Source organism: Mustelus asterias, chromosome 10 (genome assembly GCF_964213995.1).
Source record: "Mustelus asterias chromosome 10, sMusAst1.hap1.1, whole genome shotgun sequence".
Taxonomy (NCBI): domain Eukaryota; kingdom Metazoa; phylum Chordata; class Chondrichthyes; order Carcharhiniformes; family Triakidae; genus Mustelus; species Mustelus asterias.
The window spans coordinates 111,058,650-111,081,215 of NC_135810.1; the positions used below are offsets into that span (position 1 = coordinate 111,058,650).

The 22,566-nt window shown below is 46.7% G+C and overlaps 1 protein-coding gene and 1 non-coding gene across 4 annotated transcripts in view; one reads left to right on the forward strand and one right to left on the reverse strand.

The window, feature by feature from the left end:
- slc9a7 (solute carrier family 9 member 7) overlaps window positions 1–22,566 on the reverse strand; it is a 164,352-nt gene that overhangs the window by 128,818 nt on the left and 12,968 nt on the right. The gene's annotated exons all lie outside the window — the stretch shown is intronic.
- Window positions 5,833–5,915, forward strand: trnas-aga (transfer RNA serine (anticodon AGA)). Its single transcript has one exon. It is a non-coding gene; the product is annotated as a tRNA-Ser (tRNA).

Below are 22,566 nucleotides of genomic sequence, written 5' to 3' on the forward strand. Positions count from 1 at the left end.
CAGACAAAGGAGGGACCATCGTCATACTGAACAGAACGGATTACTGCAAAGAAGTGTACCGACAAACGAGGAACACTACAGACAGTTACCCACAGATCCGACCAAAGAACACACCCGTCAACTCAACACTCTGATCAAAACCTTTGATCTGGACCTTCAAAACACCCTCCGTGCTCTCATCCCACGTACTCCACGCGTTGGAGATCTCTACTGCCTCCCAAAAATACACAAGGCAAACACACCCGGCTGTCCCATCGTTTCAGGAAATGGAACCCTGTGCGAGAACCTCTCCGGCTATGTCGAGGGCATCTTGAAACCCATTGTACAAAGAACCCCCAGCTTTTGTCGCGACACGACAGACTTATAGAACATAGAACATAGAAAGCCACAGCACAAACAGGCTCTTCGGCCCACAGGTTGTGCCGATCACATCCCCACCTCTAGGCCTATCTATAGCCCTCAATCCCATTAAATCCCATGTACTCATCCAGAAGTCTCTTAAAAGACCCCAACGAGTTTGCCTCCACCACCACCGACGTCAGCCGATTCCACTCACCCACCACCCTCTGAGTGAAAAACTTACCCCTGACATCTCCTCTGTACCTACCCCCCAGCACCTTAAACCTGTGTCCTCTCGTAGCAACCATTTCAGCCCTTGGAAATAGCCTCTGAGAGTCTACCCTATCCAGACCTCTCAACATCTTGTAAACCTCTATCAGGTCACCTCTCATCCTTCGTCTCTCCAGGGAGAAGAGACCAAGCTCCCTCAACCTATCCTCATAAGGCATGCCCCCCAATCCAGGCAACATCCTTGTAAATCTCCTCTGCACCCTTTCAATGGCTTCAACATCTTTCCTGTAATGAGGTGACCAGAACTGCGCGCAGTACTCCAAGTGGGGTCTAACCAGGGTCCTATAAAGCTGCAGCATTATCTCCCGACTCCTAAACTCAATCCCTCGATTAATGAAGGCCAGTACGCCGTACGCCTTCTTGACCGCATCCTCCACCTGCGAGGCCGATTTAAGAGTCCTATGGACCCGGACCCCAAGGTCCTTCTGATCCTCTACACTGCTAAGAATGGTACCCTTCATATTATATTGCTGCTTCATCCCATTGGATCTGCCAAAATGGATCACCACACACTTATCCGGGTTGAAGTCCATCTGCCACTTCTCCGCCCAGTCTTGCATTCTATCTATGTCTCGCTGCAACTTCTGACATCCCTCCAAACTATCTACAACACCACCTACCTTGGTGTCGTCAGCAAACTTACCAACCCATCCCTCCACTTCCTCATCCAGGTCATTTATGAAAATGACAAACAGCAAGGGTCCCAGAACAGATCCCTGGGGCACTCCACTGGTCACTGACCGCCATGCAGAGAAAGACCCCTCCACAGCCACTCTCTGCCTTCTGCAGGCAAGCCAGTTCTGGATCCACAAGGCAACAGCCCCTTGGATCCCATGCCCTCTCACTTTCTCAAGAAGTCTTGCATGGGGGACCTTATCGAACGTCTTGCTGAAGTCCATATAGACCACATCCACCGCTCTTCCTTCGTCAATGTGTTTGGTCACATTTTCAAAGAACTCAACCAGGCTCGTAAGGCACGACCTGCCCTTGACAAAGCCGTGCTGACTACTTTTGATCATACTAAACTTCTCTAGATGATCATAAATCCTGTCTCTCAGGATCCTCTCCATCAACTTACCAACCACTGAGGTTAGACTCACCGGTCGGTAATTTCCCGGGCTGTCCCTGTTCCCTTTCTTGAATATAGGGACCACATCTGCAATCCTCCAATCCTCCGGAACCTCTCCCATCTCCATCGACGATGCAAAGATCATCGCCAAAGGCTCCGCAATCTCCTCCCTCGCCTCCCACAGTAACCTGGGGTACATCCCATCCGGTCCCGGCGACTTACCAACCTTGATGCCATTCAATAGTTCCAACACATCCTCTTTCTTTATGTCCACATGCTCGATCCTTTCTGTCCACCGCAAACCAGCAGTACAACCACCCAGATCCCTTTCCACCGTGAATACCGAGGTAAAGTATTCATTAAGCAGCTCCGCCATTTCTAACGGTTCCGCACAAACTTTTCCCCCTTCACCTTTTAAGGGTCCTATGCCTTCACATCTCATCCTTTTACTCTTGACATATTTGTAGAAAGCCTTGGGGTTCTCCTTAATCTTACCCGCCAAGGCCTTCTCATGACCCCTTCTCGCTCTCCTAATTTCCTTCTTAAGCTCCTTCCTACATCCCGTATACTCCTCTAAATCCTTAACACCTCCTAGCTCTCTGAACCTTCTGTACGCCTCTCTTTTCTTATTCACCAGGTTCATCACAACCTTCGTGCACCACGGTTCCCGTACCCTACCAACACCCCCCTGTCTCATCGGAACGTTGTCATGCAGAGCTCCAGACAAACATTCCTTGAAAATCCTCCACTTTCCTTCGGTACTTTTCCCCAAGAATGCCTCCTTCCAATTTACCCGTCTAATTTCCTCCCTGATGACACTGTATTTCCCTTTACTCCAGAGAAACACTTTCCTAGCCTGCCTGATCCTATCTCTTTCCAATGCTATCATGAAGGAGATAGAATTATGATCGCTATCCCCAAGATGCTCACCCACCGAGAGATCCTCCACCTGTCCAGGTTCATTAGCCAGCACCAGATCAAGTACAGCCTCTCCTCTAGTAGGCTTATCCACATACTGTGTCAGGAAACTCTCCTGGACACACCTAACAAACTCCTCTCCATCCAAACCCCTAGCCCTAGGGATATTCCAATCTATGTTTGGGAAATTAAAATCTCCCATCACGACAACTCTGTTATTCCTACATCTCTCCAGGATCTGTTTCCCCATCTGCTCCTCAACATCTCTGTTACTATTGGGCGGCCTATAGAAAACACCCAGCAACGTTACCGACCCCTTCCTGTTCCTAACCTCCACCCACAGAGACTCCGTCGTCAATCCCTCCACGGCGTCCACCTTCTCTACAGCCGTGACACTATCCCTGATCAACAGTGCCACTCCCCCCCCTCTCTTGCCTCCCTTCCTACAGAAACTCAACACACATGGAGCAGTTGAACCAGGAGCACTCCTCGTCACAATGGATGTCTCGGCACTCTACACCAGCATCCCCCACGATGATGGCATTGCTGCAACGGCCTCAGTACTCAATGCCGTCATCCGCTTCATCCTGGACCACAATATCTTCACCTTCAACAACCAGTTCTTCATCCAGACACACGGAACAGCCATGGGGACCAAATTCGCACCTCAATATGCCAACATCTTCATGCACAGGTTCGAACAAGACTTCTTCACCGCACAGGACCTTCAACCAATGCTATACACTCGAAACATCGATGACATTTTCTTCCTTTGGAGTCATGGTGAGCAATCACTGAAACAACTATATGATGACATCAACAAGTTCCATCCCACCATCAGACTCACCATGGACTACTCTCCGGAATCGGTTGCATTCTTGGACACACACATCTCCATTAAGGACGGTCACCTCAGCACCTCACTGTACCGCAAGCCCACGGATAACCTCATGATGCTCCACTTCTCCAGCTTCCACCCTAAACACGTAAAAGAAGCCATCCCCTACGGACAAGCCCTCCGAATACACAGGATCTGCTCGGATGAGGAGGATCGCAACAGACACCTCCAGACGCTGAAAGATGCCCTCATAAGAACAGGATATGGCGCTCGACTCATCGATCAACAGTTCCGACGCGCCACAGCGAAAAACCGCACCGACCTCCTCAGAAGACAAACACGGGACACGGTGGACAGAGTACCCTTCGTCGTCCAGTACTTCCCCGGAGCGGAGAAGCTACAGCATCTCCTCCGGAGCCTTCAACATGTCATTGATGAAGACGAACATCTCGCCAAGGCCATCCCCACACCCCCACTTCTTGCCTTCAAACAACCACGCAACCTCAAACAGACCATTGTCTGCAGCAAACTACCCAGCCTTCAGGAGAACAGTGACCACGACACCACACAACCCTGCCACAGCAACCTCTGCAAGACGTGCCGGATCATCGACACGGATGCCATCATCTCACATGAGAACACCATCTACCAGGTACACGGTACCTACTCTTGCAACTCGGCCAATGTTGTCTACCTGATATGCTGCAGGAAAGGATGTCCCGAGGCATGGTACATTGGGGAAACCATGCAGACGCTATGACAACGGATGAATGAACACCGCTCGACAATCACCAGGCAAGACTGTTCTCTTCCTGTGGGGGAGCACTTCAGCAGTCACGGGCATTCAGCCTTGGATCTTCAGGTAAGCGTTCTCCAAGGTTACCTTCACGACACATGACAGCGCAGAGTCGCTGAGCAGAAACTGATAGCCAAGTTCCGCACACACGAGGACGGCCTAAACCGGGATGTTGGATTTATGTCACATTATCAGTAACCCCCACAGCTTGTTCCCTGGTCTTGCAGAATCTCACTAGCTGTTCTGTCTGGAGACAATACACATCTCTTTAACCTGTGTTGAATGCTCCCTCCACCCACATTGTCTGTACCTTTTAAGACCTGGCTGGCTGTAGAGATTTGCATTCTAATTAGTATTCTGTAACTTGATTTCTGTGTCTCTGTGCACTGTTTGAGAGCACATTTCCACTCCATCTGACGAAGGAGCAGCGCTCCGAAAGCTTATGGTATTTGCTACCAAATAAACCTGTTGGACTTTAACCTGGTGTTGTGAGACTTCTAACTGTGTTTACCCCAGTCCAACGCCGCATCTCCACATCGTAAAGAAAACAATCCACACCTATCTAGCCTCTCCATCCCAGGCAACATCCTGGTGAACCTCCTCTGTACCGCCTCAAGTGCAATCACATCCTTCCTATAGCGAGGTGACCAGAGCTGTGCACAGTACTCCAGCTGTGGCCTAACCAACGCTCTGTACAACTCCAACATGACCTGTTGTTCTTATACTCTCCATACCACGACTGATGAAAGCAAGTATCCCATATGCCTTCTTGTATTACCGATTCACACACTCTGACCAATCGCTGGGTTAAAAAAAAAAAAAGTTCTCCTGAATTAATTCAGTTTGCCAACTTAATTAGATTCCTCCATTAAAATTCCGAGTCGCATTAGAATTTTAAAAAATATATTTTTTTAATTCGTACATCTAATCATGCAAGAAGCACAGAAGATACTGGACTTGTTTGTGATTTTTGAATGAGAATCTCCAACAATCTGCATTTTTGCTGTTGGTGTGGCCTGGCCCCAATTAAACCACTTTTGTGATTTAAAAAAAAAAATGTCTCAACAATACCCGGTTAATGCCAGAGGCAGTAGCAAATAAGAAGCAAACTGCTGGAAAAAAATGCAGTGTGACCACATTGGGCTAACTGGTTTGTGGACATTTTTCTTTGTTCAATCTTGGGTTTCTGAAGCCAGTGCTTATTGCTCAACTTGAATTGCCCTTGAAAAGGTCACGAGAGAGTACAAACTCCCCCACAGCACTCCAGTTTGAAACTCTTGTTTTCTCTCTCCACAGAGGCTGCCAGGTCAGCCGAGTGTTTCCTGCACTTTCTGCTGCCATCCCCCACAGCACTAACTGGGCACGGTTCCCCGACTGGAGGGAAACCCTATGATACTTCACCCTGTAGTCACCGCTCATGAGGAAGGTCACCCCGGATCCTCAGCAAAGACCCGGTTTCACCCAACAGATCACATGTCAAGGAGCAACTGGAGGTCAAGGGTAGGACTGCTCAGCACTGATCCCCCAGATTAGATGGGAAGAGGAGGGTAATTGTAATCATAGAATCTCTACAGTACTAATGTAATTGTGGCTGAATGGTTAAGGCGATGGACTAGAAATCCATTGGGGGTCGTTCCGCACAGGTTCGAATCCTGCCAACTGTGCGTCTACCTTTGGGGTTTTAGTTCAGTCAGGCAGCACGGTCGGTGCAGGCTTGGAGGGCCGAAGGGCCTGTTCCTGTGCTGTAATTTTCTTTGTTCTTTTACAGAGGAGGCCATTTGGCCCATCAAGTCTACACCAACCATAATCCCACCCAGACCCTATTCCCGTAACCCCACATATTTACCCTGCTAATCCCCCGAGACTAGGTTCAATTTAGCATGGCCAATCAACCTAACCCACACATCTATGGGAGGAAACTGGAGCACCTGGAGGAAACCCACGCAGACACGGGGAGAATGTGCAAACTCCACAAAGACAGTGACCCGAGGCCGGAATTGAACCCGGAACTCTGGCACTGTGAGGCAGCAATGCTAACCACTGTGACACAAAATCCCTACAGTACAGAAGTTGGCCATTTGGCCCATCGAGTCTGTACCGACAACAATCCCATCCAGGCCCCATCCCCACAATCCCATGTATTTACCCCTGCTAATCCCCCTGACATCAAGGGTCAGTTTAGCACGGCCAATCCACCTAACCTAATGCCTGTTGCTATCACGGTGGCACAGCACAGTGGTTAGCACTGCTGCCTCACAGCACCAGGGACCCAGGTTCGATTCCCGGCTTGAGTCACTGTTTTTGTGGAGCTTGCACATTCGCCCCGTGTCTGCGTGGGTTTCCTCCCACACTCCAAAGATGTGCGAGTTAGGTGGATTGGCCATGCTAAATTGTCCTTTAGTGTCAGGGGGGCGAGCTAGGGTAAATTCATGGAGATACGGGGATAGGGCCTGGGTGGGATTGTGGTCAGTGCAGACTCGATGGGCCAAATGGCCTCCTTCTGCACTGTACGATTCTGATTCTATCCATGGATCAACCACAGGCCAAAGACTGTACCTCAAACCTAGGCCTATGGGTCTGTACATAGCAACTACTCACTGCTCTGACTGGCCAAGCTTACAGCTTGGGTTCATATTTAGCTCACTTTGTATATCTGCAGTGTGCAAACACTCTGCTGTAGATTTGGCCCCAGCAGTAAACTAAATGTGTAAAAGTTGGTTGACAACACATCAGTGGTGTTTGCGCAGCTGAGTTCAGCAGGATAGCTAAACCAAAAAAAAATTCCAGTTAGTGGCTCGGAATGGGGCAGTTTGGTTGGAGGGGTTATATGACTAACCCTGTGGCATGCCCTCAAAGCGCTTTCGGCTATTTTAGCCTGAAATCTAAGAGACTGAGGGTGGATTCCCCAGAATAGGTCATCGGCAGGACAGGCCTGTTTGGAAGGCCTAATCTTGGTTCAGGAATCCCGTCCCGGTCCCCCCCAAGTAAAACAGTCAGGCAGCTGTCCAAACTTCATAGCAGATAGGTAGGTGCCTGTGGATAACCTGCTGCTGATCAATTTTTCCCAGGGTTATAGAACAGAATAGAAAAAATATAGTTCTGTCTCATTTGAAATTGAAATAAGGCATGGATTTTCTACAAGCCTTGCCGCACTCAATCTCTCCCACCTACAGAACAGAACACAGACACATACTCACAACACGAATAATTGCCTCAGAAGGCGGACAGGGAATTGCTGCAAACACAGAGATGGAGTTCCAGGAACAAAGAGTGCTTATGCCACTCTAACGTTTATTTATTAATTCTATTAAAACCTAAACACAGTCATTCTACTCCAATCGGGACCACCATGGTTTTAATTGAATTGCATTTAATGCAGCTTTTTCAGAAAGTTATTTATAATTCAGATCATGCATTCCCGCTCTGACAAGATCCCCTCTCTGGCTGGTGGGCGACTGCCAGGAGTTGACCACAGAAACAGAACCTATGTTTCTGTCCATCAATCTGCCATTGGCGACATTTTAAATGTATATTGTCCAACTCTAGGACAAAAAATACAAAAGACCCCAACTGTGAATAATTCAGGAGAGTTTTCACGGGTACAACACTGACAATAGCCTCAGGGCGGCATGGTGGCACAGTGGTTAGCACTGCTACCTCACAGCACCAGGGACCTGGGTTCGATTCCCGGCTTGGGTCACTGTCTGTGCCAAGTCTCCACGCTCTCCCCGTGTTTGCTTGGGTTTCCTCCCACAGTCCGAAAGCCATGCTGGTTAGGTGCATTGCAAGATGTCTCACAACATCAGGTGTTGTGAGACTTCTTACTGTGTTTACCCCAGTCCAACGCTGGCATCTCCACATCATAGGTGCATTGGCCATGCTAAATTCTCCGAACAGGCATCGGAGTGTGGGGGATTTTCACAGTAACTTCATTGCAGTGTTAATGTAAGCCTACTTGTGGCACTGATAAATAAACTTTAAACTGGACAATGATACAATTATGGAGATGACATTCCAACACAGTTACTTATTTCTCACACAAAAACAGAAAATGCTGGAAAATTTCAGCAGGTCTGACAGCATCTGTGGGGAGAGAATAGAGCCAACGTTTCGAGTCTGGATGACCCTTCATCAGAGCTGAAACTCGAAACGTTGGCTCTATTCTCTCTCCACAGATGCTGTCAGACCCGCCGAGATTTTCCAGCATTTTCTGTTTTTGTTTCGGATTCCAGCATCTGTGGCAATTTGCTTTTTATCACAGTCATTTCGTTATCAGCTTGGTTTAGTTGGTCGCAGTCTCAACTTTGAGCCAAAAGATTGTGGGTTCAGCCCTCACTAGGCTAACACTGCAGTGCAGTGCTGAGTGACAGCTCTGTTTGCCTCAGGTGCTGTCTTTCAGGTAAAACAATAAGATGAGGCTCAACCTCTTTGTACTGATGGGCGCAAGAGATCTGATGGCACAACAAGAAGAACAGGAGCTTTCTCCCAGTGTGCTGGCTAATCTTTAACTCTCAGTCAACCTCAACAAAATGGGATTAACTAGTAAACTATCTCATTGTTGTGTGCCCATTGGTTGTTGCATTGACCTACATTACAACACTGATTACACTTCCAAAGTAACGCACCAGCTCCCAAGATACAAAGACTCTCTCCTCCAAGTTGTACATGCACTCTCATATTTATGGTGGTACATTAATCTTATTGTAGATAAAAGTGGAACTCCTCTGTATTGCTTTATCCAAATCTTTGGAATATGACATATTAGGAGTTTTGCAAATTTGCATGACCCACTGCATCTTTTAGAGTCCACGCCAGTTGGTAAAGTCAAAACTAAGACACAGAATTTTCTCTTTGCTGAGAGTTTATTGAAATTAAGAGGAGGTGATGGCCTAGTGGTATATCCAGTAACTCAGCTAATTTTCTGGGGACCCGGGTTCGAATCCCACCATGGCAGATGGCGGAATTTGAATCCAATAAAAAATATCTGGAATTAAATATGGAAACATAGAGGATAGGAGCAGGAGGAGGCCATTTGGCCCTTCGAGCCTGCTCCGCCATTCATTAAGATCATGGCAGATCATCCAACTCAATAGCCTAATCCTGCTTTTTCCCTATATGAATCAACTGATGACCGTGAAACCGTTGTCCATCGTCGGAAAAACCCATCTGGTTCACTAATGTTCTTTAGGGAAGGAAATCTGCCGTCCTTACCTGGTCTGGCCTACATGTGGTTCCAGAGCCACAGCAATGTGGTTGACTCTCAACTGCCCTCTGAAATGGCCTAGCAAGCCACTCAGTTCAAAGGAAACTAGGGATGGGCAATAAATGCTGGCCAGCCAGCGACGCCCACGTCCCGCGAATGAATAAAAAATCATTATTCAGTCTCCTGCTTGCGGACGGACCCAGACCTTCCTGTCACTTGCCACTTTTTTTCCTGTCCACATGTCCATCCTTAGCCTTTTGCAATGTTCTAGCGAACCCCAACGCAAACTGGAGAAACAGCACCTCATCTCCCAATTGGGCACTTTACAGCCTTCTGAACTGAACATGGAGTTCAACAATTTCAGGGCATGAACTCTCCCCTCCACCTTCACCCCATTTCCATTTATTTTACTTTTTCTTCTCATTCATCCATTTACTACATCCTTCTTTCATACTTCCATTTTTCCACTTCTCCATTCCCGCTCTCCATCTTGCACCCCCTCCCCCCCCAATCCCTTTCATGGCTAAAGCCATATTCCTCAGGCAGTCCCTATACCATCTGGATCTCTATTCTGCCACTCACACATTCCGATCACGTTAATGGACACTTTTAGCACCTTTCTCCGTGGTTTCAAAAAAACACTTCTCGTTGGAATTTCTCATCCTGCAAAACTGCAGCTTTTATATCAATTCATAGTCATAGAGTCATTGAGGTTTACAGCATGGAAACAGGCCCTTCGGCCCAACTTGTCCATGCCGCCCTTCAACACACTTGATGTAACTGACTTACATTCCCGGGAATATGTCGCTAGAAGAGCCAAGAGCATCTTCAAGCACGCTTTTCCTACAGTAAGGGAATCCAAGCTGACATCTTGATTGCCAAGTCTTTTGTCGAAACCCCAGTCAGGAGCATCAGATAGAAGTATACAAACAAAACTCGAGCAATCATTTTTTTTTTTAAAAAAAGGAAATTAAAAGTGAAGTCATGCCTACGACAACTTATATAGTCTATCATTTATACTCTTTTAAAAAAAATTAAAACAAATGATCAATAAAATAAACAAATTAAAGATTGGGGGTGACAGCCCCAAGTGGGGCATTGTAACGAAAACAAAAACGAAACTTAACTAATTCAATCAAAATGTAACTCTTGGGGGGTGACGATGCACCCCAGCTCCCCGCACTGCCCACTAGAATATTTGCCTGGATACTGGGGAAAACTGCCCTGTTTACCCACAAAAATCACGCCGTGGGACCTTTACTGCTCACACGAGCAGTCTCAGTTCAATATCTCATCCCAGAGGCACCACCTCAAACAGCACAATGCTCCTTCAGTACAGCTGACCTACACTGGAGGGAGAGCCTTCATTTCAGTAACCAACCCAGAACCTGTGGTTCAAGAGGAAAGAGTGCTACCGGCTAAGCCACAGCTGACACAGTGCCCTATTTATAAAGATTTTTTAAGCTCACCTGTGCCTGACACAGGACGATTTTACCATCTACCATGGTGGGATTCGAGCCAAGTACCCCAGAGCATTGCTCTAGGTTTGAGGTCTATTCAGATCAGTGACGTGGACCACTAGGCCCCAGGAGGAAGTCGGTGCCCTTTTCATCTGTGCGTAAAATACTTCATTAAACAATATCCTTCATCTGTGTATCCTAACAATATAATGGCATGGTGGTTAGCACTGTTGCCTCTCAGCACCAGGGACCAATTCCGATCTTGGGTCCCTGTTTGTGTGGAGTTTGCACGTTCCCCCCCCCCCCAAATGTCTGCGTGGGTTTCGTCCCATGGTCCAAAGATGTGCAGGTCAGGTAGGTTGGCCATGGTGAACTTGGTAGAAGAACCACCCTTCACCATGGCCAACACAACACAAGCATTGTGCTGTTGGGGGTGGTGCCTCTGGGATGAGATATTGAACTGAGACTGCTCGTGTGGGCAGTAAAGGTCCCACGGCGTGATTTTTGTGGGTAAACAGGGCATGGGGGTTGCGGGGATGGGGCAGCAGAAGGGCATGGGCCAGGTGCTCTGTCGGTGCAGTTTCAATGGGCCAAATAGCGTTCTTCTGCACAGTAGGGATTCTATGAACAATCCATCAACTGCATTCCTCAAGTATAATACCCAGCATGTTATTGTGCCTTCCTCAACATACAAGCTGGATAAAAAGAACTTGGTAGAAGAACCACCCTTAACAGTTCCCCTTTCCATTAGTTCTTTCGAAGTTAGAGTGGCCAGAGACTCAGGTTTATTATTTTGTGGTGGTTTGTGTCCCAGGCATTGGCTTGCATCAAACGGAGTGGGGCAAATTACATTCTGTACGGTGTCCGTGATGGTCACAGACAGGATCTTATCTTTACTGACATACCCAGTTCAGTCAGGAAGCCAGCTGATCTTGAAGATGTTGATTCTTTTGCACTTGAAAAATTAGAAAAAGCCAGATCAACAGCACAGTATGGTGAGCACGGCTTCCAGGATGAAAAGTGACCGAAGTGACAAGATGAATAAGTCTTGTTGGTTCATTGAATCATAGAAGCCTACAGTGCAGAATGAAGGCCATTCGGCCCATCAAGTCTGCACCAACCACAATCCCACCTCGGTCCTATCCCCGTAACCCCACGTATTTACCCTGCTAATCCCCCTGACACTAAGGGGCAATTTAGCATGGTCAATCCACCTAACCTGCACATATTTGGGTTGTGGGAGAAAACCGGAGCACCCAGAGGAAACGCACGCAGACACGGAGTCCTTTTTGAAAGAATTTGTAATCACAGATCTAACCGCACCCCTAGGTCAGATTATAACTCGGATATCTTTACTCCAAATAGCAATTTAAATGTTACTTTCCATATGAAGTTTTTACTCCAACAGTGGTCGTCATGTTTGTCAATATATGTTCAGAATCACAAAGTATTTTATTGATTTTAAAGTTATCAGTGCTAATAATATAATAGGCATAACATAAAATTGCCGCTGGTACAGTATTTAATAATGATTTTGAGAAACAGATATTTACTTATTAAGGTGAGTCGCCATAGTCCTAAATGACCATAGACTGAACAAGGTTGAGAAGGTGGGGCCTTCATGAATAACCCCAGCCAATATGGGAACTGAACCCACGCTGTTGGCATCGCTCTGCATCATGAATAGAATCATAGAATCCCTCCAGTGCAGAAGGAGGCCATTTGGCCCATCGCATCTGCACCGACCACAATCCCACCCAGGCCCTAATCCCATAACCCCATATATTCTTTTTTTTACACAGAGGGTGGTGGGTGCCTGGAACCCATTGCAGGGAAGGTAATGGAAGTGGATACGGTTGTGACTTTAGGGGGCGTCTTGACAAATACATAAATAGGATTGGAATAGAGGGATATGGTCCCCGGAAGGGTAGGGGGTTTTAGTTAAGTCGAGCAGTATGGTCGGTGCAGGCTTGGAGGGCTGAAGGGCCTGTTCCTGTGCTGTAATTTTCTTTTTTCTTTGTTTTATCTTGACCCCGCTAATCCCCCTGACACTAGGGCCAATGTAGCATGGCCAATCAACCTAACCCGCACATCTTTGGACTGTGGGAGGAAACCGGAGCACCCGGAGGAATCCCACACAGGCACGGGGAGAACGTGCAGACTCCACACAGACAGTGACCCGAGGCCAGAATCAAACCCGGGTCCCTGGCGTTATGAGGCAGCAGTGCTAACAACTGCGCCACCCCTATGAACCAGCCTTCCAGTCAACTGAGCTAATCGACTTCCATTTACACCTCAGTGTGATGGCTTCTCACTGCAGTCTGGCTCCTCTCGACAAGGAGCATGTCGAGAAGAGGAGCATAAAGGAATCAGGAGGGGAGAGGGAAACCGCAGGAGTCCTGAAGAAAACAGAACATGCCTTTGGACACTGCTCACTTTTTTAAAAATATAAACAGTCTTGACCATGCCAAACGGGGAAATCACCCAGTTCGCCCATCCTGGAACACCGGCTCCCCAGAAGGTATCCAAAGAACCTCCCAAGGTCGGCAGATTCCAGTTGGAGAACTATGCGAATAACTAACAGGCATTACATGCCATTTAGTCGTGAGATAAGGATTTCTCCACCAGCATTCAAGATGGCAGAAATTTGATTTACACGTGGCGCAGCTTACATATAAAATTCCCCAACCCCTTGCTGACAGCGCAGCCAGATCGTGCTTGTGAAACTGACACAAACGTGACTCCTGGATCTGGCTCGACATTAGGGCAGCATGGTGGTTAACACTGACACCTCACTGCGCCAGGGACCTGGATTCAATTCCCAGCTTGGGTCACTGTCTGTACAGAGTCTGCCCGTGCTCTCCTGTCTGCGTGGGTTTCCTCCGGGTGATCTGGTTTCCTCCCACAGTCCAAAAGACGTGCTGGTTTGGTCCAAGCTAAATTCTCCCTCAGTGTACCTGAACAGGTGCCAGAGTGTGGCGACTAGGGCATTTTCACAGTAACGTCATTGCAGTGTTTATGTAAGCCTACTTGGGACATTAATAAATAAACTTAAAACTTGAACTTGTTTTAAGGGGTTAAGTCTTGCAATGAGAGATTTGCCCTTCAAACCTTCCATTCCAGTAGTAACCCATACCCAAGAACAGAGCTTGGATTGGGAAACCATCGTGTGATGAACTGCTTTGGTAAACTAGGCCACTCTGAGAGCATCACTCACTGGTCTTGGTTAGTGAGGGACAGGGGCTGGGACTCCCGCTGGGAGCTATCACAAGTACCTCGCTTAAAAGAAGGAACAGAGGCCCCGAGAGCAGAACACCATCAAGGCCAGTAATAGCAGAGAAGAGGAAGTGAAGTAAATCAAGAGGCAGCGATTAGGTGACAAGTAACTTGCCTACATGACGTAAATTGGAAAATATATTTTATTGCCGGGCAATGAAATATAACCAGCCACAAGTAGAAAATACATTGTGCCCCAGTGTTGAGAGGCACAAGGGTAATGTGGTGACAGGCTGGGCTTCAACTAAATATGGATACATTTAAAATCACAACTTTCATTTTTTATCCTTTAACATGCACGCACACACTTTTAACCAAATTTCTTTAAAATCATTGAATCTTGCGGTGCAGGAGGTGGCCATTTGGCCCATCATATCTGCACTGACTCTCTGACAGACAGAGCATCTTACCCAGCCCTATCCCTGTAACACGCCCCCCCCCCCCCCCCCCCCGTATTTACCCCACTAATGCCCCTACACAATGGTTGAGTGGTATTATCGCTAAACTATTAATCCAGTTCGAATCCCGCCATGGCAGATGGTGGAATTTGGATTCAATTTTTAAAAATCTGGAATTAAGAATCTACTGATGACCATGGAACCATTGCCGATTGTTCATTAATGCCCTTTAGGGAAGGAAATCTGCCATCCTTACTTGGTCTGGCCTAATGCATTCTTTCTGGTTGTATCGCAGCTTGGTATGGCTCCTGCTCTGCCCAAGACCGCAAGGAACTACAAAAGGTCGTGAATGTAGCCCAGTCTATCACGCAAACCAGCCTCCCATCCATTGACTCTGTCTACACTTCCCGCTGCCTCGGCAAAGCAGCCAACATAATTAAGGACCCCATGCACCCCGGACATTCTTCCACCTTCTTCCGTCGGGAAAAAGATACAAAACTCTGAAAACACGTACCAACCGACTCAAGAACAGCTTCTTCCCTGCTGCTGTCAGACTTTTGAATGGACTTACCTTGCATTAAGTTGATCTTTCTCTACACCCTAGCTATGACTGTAACACTACATTCTGCACTCTCTCGTTTCCTTCTCTATGAACACAGTCTGCTCTGTCTGTATAGCGCGCAGGAAACAATACTTTTCACTCTGTTAAAACATGTGACAATAAATCAAATCAAATGGGACTCCAGAGCCACAGCAATGTGGTTGATTCTCAACAGCCCTCGGGCAACTAGGTATGGGCAACAAATGCTGGCCTAGCCAGCGACGCACATGTCTCATGAATGAATAATTTTTTTAAAACACATTTGGGACAGTAAGGGGCAATTTAACATGGCCAATCCACCTAACGTGCACATCTCTGGACTGTGGGAGGAAACCGGAGCACCCGGAGGAAACCCACACAGACATGGGGAGAATATGCAGACTCCGCGCAGACAGTGACCGAGGCTGGGAATTGAACTCAGGTCCCTGGCGCCGAGAGGCAGCAGTGCTAACCACTGTGCCACCCAGCACAATATGAAAGTGCTGCCTGTAACATGTTTTAATAATGCCTTTATGTAAACTGGTATTTACTGAAGCATATCAGCGAGATGGCTGTGCCCGCATCTCAGCGACACGCCTGTCCATCCTTGACATGATGTTTTCCGCGCTCTGCTCCTGCCTCTCACCTCATGCCAACCTGTCTCTGGTTGCTGCTCATTCATTTGCTCCCCCAGTCACGGCGCCCTGGGCCATTTCCCAAAGTCAACCTTGCTTCGTAAGCCCTTTCACCCGATTTCGTGGATCCCCAGAAAGTCTCTCGAGACCTCAGTTTGAGGACTGCTGCGCTAGCTTCAGGGTCATGCGTGCAGCCCCCAGGCACAGCTATTTCCTCAGGCTTTAGTTCAAGGACATGGATACCTTTGAATCATCTGGTCACATTTTATGTACATTTCTTTTCTGTGTCCCGTTTATTTACTTCCGTGTTTATCTAAGGTGGCACGATGGCACAGTGGTTAGCACTGCTGCCTCACAGCGCCAGGGACCTGGGTTCAATTCCCTGCCTGGGTGACTGTCTGTGCGGAATTTGCACATTCTCCCCATGTCTGTGTGGGTTTCCTCCAGGTGCTCCAGTTTCCTCCCAGTCTGAAAGGTGTGCTGGTTAGGTGCATTGGCTATGCTAAATTCTCCCTCAGCGTACCTGAACAGGTGCCGGAGTGTGGCGACTAGGGGATTTTGACAGTAACTTCATTGCAGTGTTAATGTAAGACTACTTGCGACACTAATAAATAAACTTAAACTAGAGCATCATTGGCTTGGCTCAGTAGTGACGCAAGGTTTTCAGTTCATTCCCTGCTGAGAGCCTCTTCCTTCTCTTTTTATCTTTGAACTTCACTACTCCAACAAACTCCTCGGAAATTTTTTAAAAACCTGTTTCGGGATTTTAGCAAGATCATGCAGGAAGATAACGTACACCTATCATTGAGGAGCTGCATCCCGTTGTAACTTGTGGGATCATGTGAAAACTCTGATCAGTGTTTTGAGTCATACCATGGCAGCGTGGCTCCTTTAAGGGGGCGATCCCCGAGGACCACATGATTGGGCCAGACCCTATGGAGAGGCAGCGTGGGAAGCCGAGCGCGTGTCCGGGTGGGGGAGGAACCTCAAATGGTGCCAGGGCGGAGTAGAGTGTGTAGACATGTATTCAGTTCAGTAGACCATCGCTTGTACATGTATAACTATTGCTGATAAAAAACCCTTTCATAACTTGAAGCCACATGTCACCTGAAGTTATTACAAATATTGTCTTTGCAGTTATGTCTAATATCATCTCTTTTTTCCCCAATCAACCACAGCAGGCAACACAAAATCCACCCACAACAGTAATACAGATTTAAAACATCAGTGTTTCCCCTTTCCATTGAATCAAAGAGTAATTCTGTTTGAGCTGCGATGGCAACTTTTCAGTTCAATCAGTGCTGAGTTACATTATAATGAAAGGCCAGAGGCTAGCAGGGACAATGCTAGCTTCCTTCAAATGAAGCTTCTTCACCGTAATGGTGGTTATTGGACCCAGGGATAAATTCAGATCAAGCCTCTGAAGCAAGTTACTTTTTCCCCCTTCAATGGGGTATCAGTGGTGCAATCCAAGCAACAAATTATCACAATCTATGATACTTTGAATGCTTTGGATCTGCTCGCAGTTTCTGCTGTGTCGCATCACACTTCTGCCATCCCAACTTCTTGTCTCAAAAGCAGCAAATCAGAATGGAAGACTGCCAGAAATCCACCAATCGAAAAAGCTTCAGAGCATTGGAGAAAACCGCCAATCCTGATTGGTTCACCTTCTCCTTTACTGATTGGTCAGAGGAGATACTCAAGTGCAAATGTTTCCTTTCAGTAACTGAAATTTCTTACGTCCCAAAAGTAAGATTTATAACAAGACGTTTAAAAATAACATGCGAGACCTAAATTATAAAATTGCCTTTCGTGCCTCTGATTAACCTTGAGCAGAATTTTAATTCGAAAGGCTTCGACAAGCTTGGACATCGTCCTTTCGCTTGTCGCTGTGGCTCACGCAATCAGAATTATGTGGCATGCTCAAAAGATTTCCAGGACACATTCATAGAATTCCTAAAATAAAACCATCACAGCTCGAGTACTGTGATGCAGTTCTGGAATCCACATTACAGGCGGGATGTGATAGCACTGGAAAGAGTGCAAGGGAGATTTACCAGGACGTTGCCTGGGCTGAAGAGATTTAGTTATGAGGAGAGATTGGACAGAATGGAGTTGTTTTCCTTGGGGCAGAGAAGACTGGTGGCGGGGGTGGGGGGGACATGATTGCGATGTATAGAGTCATAGAGATTTACAGCATGGAAACAGGCCCTTCGGCCCAACTTGTCCATGCTGCCCTTTTTTTAAACCCACAAGCTAATTACCCACTTTTGGCCCATATCCCTCTAAAGCCATCTTACCTATGTAACTATCTAAATGCTTTTTAAAAGACAACATTGTACCTGCCTCTGCTATTACCTCTGGCAGCTCGTTCCAGACACTCACCACCCTCTGTGAAAAAATTGCTCCTTTGGACCCTTTTGTATCTCTCCCCTCTCACCTTAAACCTATGCCCTCTAGTTTTACACTCCCCTACCTTTGGGAAAAGATATTGACTATCTAGCTGATCTATACCCCTCATTATTTTATAGACCTCTATAAGATCACCCTTAAGCCTCCTATGCAAATTATGAGAGGCATAGATAGAGTAGACAGGAAGAAATGTTACCCCTTGGTGGAGGGAACAATGACCAGGGAACATATAATTAAAGGTAAGGGGCAGGAGGTTTAGAGGGAACGTGAGGAAAAGCTTCATCACCCAGATGATGGTGGGAGTCTGGAACTCACTGTTTGATAGTCAGAAGCTTTTTCCCAGGGTGGAAGAGTCAATTACTAGGGGGCATAGGTTTAAGGTGCGAGGGGCAAGATTTAAAGGAGATGTCCAAGGCAAGTTTTTTTATACACAGAGGGTGGTGGGTGCCTGGAACTCACTGCCGGGTACGGAAGCAGGTACGATAGCGACTTTTAAGAGGCATCATGACAAATACATGAATAGGATGTGAAAAGAGAGATATGGTCCCTGGAAGAGTAGGGGTTTTTAGTTCAGACAGGCAGCATGGTCGGTGCAGGCTTGGAGGGCCTGTTCCTCTGCTATAACTTTCTTTGTTCTTTGAAAAGGTGGTGGAGGCAGAGACCCTCATAACATTTAAGAAGCATTTAGATGTGTACTTGCAATGTTGGAAAATGGGAGTAGAATAGTTAGGTGGTTGTTTTTGACTGGTGTAAATGCAATGGGCTGAATGGCCTTTTCTGCGTTATAGAACTTATGATTCTGTAATTATGACCAGAAGGCGTAGGAGCAGCCCATCAAGTCTGCTCCACCATTCAGGATCATGATTGATCTGATGTGATAATCCTCAACCCCACATATCCTCATAACCTGCGATTCCTTTACTGATTAAAAATCTGTCTATCTCAGCCTTGAACATACTTAACGACCCAGCCTCCACAGCCCTCTGCGGTAAAGAATTCCACAGATTCACCAGCCTCAGAGAAGAAATTCCTCCTCATCTGTCTTAAATGGGCTAAATTACTCTGAGATTATGCCCTCTGGTCCTAGACTCTTCCACAAGCGGGAAACAACCTCTCAGCATCAACCCTGTCAAGCCCTTCCGAGTATGCTATATGTCTCAATAAGGTCGCCTCTCATTCTTCTAAACTCCAATGAGTACAGGCCCAACCTACTCAACCTCTCCTCATTCGAAAATCCCCCCCAAACCCAGGATCAACCAAGTGAACCTTCTCTGGACTGCTTCCAATGCCAGTATATCTTTCCTTACGACAAGGAGACCAATACTGTTCACAAAATTCCAGGTGCCCAACTTGAATCATAGAATCATATAGCGCAGAAGAGGCCCTTCGGCCCACCGTGTCCGCACTAACACATTAGAAAAACCTGAACTCTCACCTAATCCCATTTGCCACTCGGCCCATAGCCCTGAATGTTATGATGTGCCAAGTGCCCATCCAGATACTTTTTAAAGGATGTGAGGTAACCCACCTCTACCACCCTCCCAGGCAGCGCATTCCAGACTGTCACTGCCCTCTGGGTAAAAAAGTTTTTCCTCACATCCCCTTAAACCTCCTGCCCCTCACCTTGACCCTATGTCCCTTTGTGACTGACCCTTCAACTAAGAGGAAAAGCTGCTCATTATCCACTCTGTCCATAGAAATCATAGAAACCCTACAGTGCAGAAGGAGGCCATTCGGCCCATCGAGTCTGCACCGACCACAATCCCACCCAAGCCCTACCCCCACATATTTACCCGCTAATCCCTCTAACTACGCATCTCAGGGACAATTTTTAACCTGGCCAATCAACCTAACCCGCACATCTTTGGACTGTGGGAGGAAACCGGAGCACCCGGAGGAAACCCATGCAGACACGAGGAGAATGTGCAAACTCCACACAGACAGTGACCCGAGCCGGGAATCAAACCCGGGACCCTGGAGCTGTGAAGCAGCAGTGCTAACCACTGTGCTACCGTGCCGCCCCTCTCTCTCATGTCTCTCATAAGCTTGTACACCTCGACCAGGTCGCCCCTCAGTCTTCTCTGCTCCAACAAAAACAACTCAAGCCTACAAAATTTTTTTCAGGGTTAAATTCCAAGAGGGATTTGGTCCCTGGAAGGGTAGGGGGTTTTAGTTAAGTCAGGCAGCATGGTCAGTGCAGGCTTGGAGGGCCGAAGGATCTGTTCCTGTGCTGTAATTTTCTTTGTTCTACGCAACCACTCTTCATAACTTAAAAGTTTCATCCCAGGGAGCATCCTGGTGAATCTCCTCTGCACCCCCTCCAGTGCAATCACATCCTTCCTATAATGTGACGACCTGAACTCCACACAGTACTCTGGTTGTGGCCTCACCAAAGTTCTATACAACTCCATCATGACCTCTCTGCTTTTGTAATCTATACCTCGATTGATAAAGGCAAGTGTTTCATATGCCTTTTTCACCACCCCACTAACATGCCCTTCCTCCTTCAGAGATCTGTGGACGAACATCCCAAGGTCCCTTTGTTCCACAGAACTTCCTAGCATCCTACCATTCATTGAGTACTTTCTCGTCAAGTTACTGCTTCCAAACTCTATCACCTCACACTTTTCAGGGTTAAAAATTCCAGCTGCCACTTGATAAAAGTAAATTACTGTGGATGCTGGAATCTGAAACTGGTTTCAGATTCCAGCTGCCACTTAACCTTTCCGTCCATATCTTCTTGTAGCCCAAGACACTCCGCCTCACTGTTAACCACCCGGCCAAACAACAGTCTCCTGTCGTTCAGTGGCATATCAAAATTATTTGAAGAAAGAAGAAGCGATTACATTCACAACTTTATCCAAATTAAAATGTATATATCTTTTTAAACAAACAGTGCCCTAGAAATTTGGATGGTGGTGCAGAACAGGTGCCATCAGATCGGCTGCCCATTATACGCAGTGTCAGATATTTAATTTAATTGACTACAATTATAGGCCAGTGTGTAAGAGAGCGACTAACTCAGCAAAACAGTGGCTTAAATATGATTGATTACACAACAGTGGCAGCTCTTGCTCATGTTTTAAATTACAATCATTTATTTTTCTGCTTCACAATATTTCCGTCCGTGTTTTTGAAACCGATTTGACTACAATAAATTTAAGCCGGCTTCCAATTTTAAAAATGTATAAAAATAGTTCACTTCTTTTTCAAAATGCATGTCAAATAGAGAGACACACAAACAGATTTAGATGTGGGTGGCACAGTGGTTAGCACTGCTGCTTCACAGCGCCAGGGACCCGGGTTCGATTCCCGGCTTGGGTCACTGTCTGTGTGGAGTTTGCACATTCACCCCGTGGGTTTCCTCCGGGTGCTCCGGCTTCCTCCCACAGCCTGAAAAACGTGCTGGTTAGGTGCATTGACCCGAACAGGCGCTGGAGTGTGGCGACTAGGGGAATTTCACAATAACTTCATTGCAGTGTAAGTCTTACTTGTGACTAATAAATCAACTTTACTTTAAAAAGATTCGGGGTAAACCATTTAGGACGGAGATGAGGAGACATTACTTCACCCAAAGAGAGTGAGCCTGTGGAATTCATTACCACAGGAAGTAGTTGATGCCAAAACATTGAATGTATTCAAGAGGCAGCTAGATATAGCACTTGGGGTGAATGGGATCAAAGGTTATGGGGAGGAAGCAGGATTAGGCTACTGAGTTGGACGATCAGCCATGATCGTGATGAATGGCGGAGCAGGCTCAAAGGGTCAAATGGCCTCCTCCTGCTCCTATCTTCTATGTTTCTATGAGATGGAGATGCTATCTTATTGTTTCAATTCACAATTTTAAATTTTGATTTGATTTATTATTGTCACATGTATTGAGATACAGTGAAAAGTGTTGTTTCTTGCACGCTATACAGACAAAGCATAAGAAAGAAAGGAGAGGGTGCAGAATGTAGTGTTACAGTCATAGCCAGGGTGTAGAGAAAGATCAACTTCATGCAACACAGGTCTATTCAAAAGTCTGATGACAGCAAGGAAGAAGCTGTTCTTGGTTGGTACATGTCCTCAGACTCTTGTATCTTTTTCCCCCCCAACAGAAGAAAGTGGAAGAGAGAATGTCCAGAGTGTGTGGGGTCCTTGATTATGTTGGCTGCTTTCCCGAGGCAGCGGGAAAGTCAATGGGTGGGAGGCTGGTTTGCATGATGGACTGGCCTATGATTTGTTTATGTATCCATTATGGATGAGTGGAATACTAATTATTTGTTGTCAATTTGAAAATGCCAGAAGTGGGATATGATTGTTATTAAGAGATTAAATATATTAGAATTTTAAAATTCAATCCTTGTAT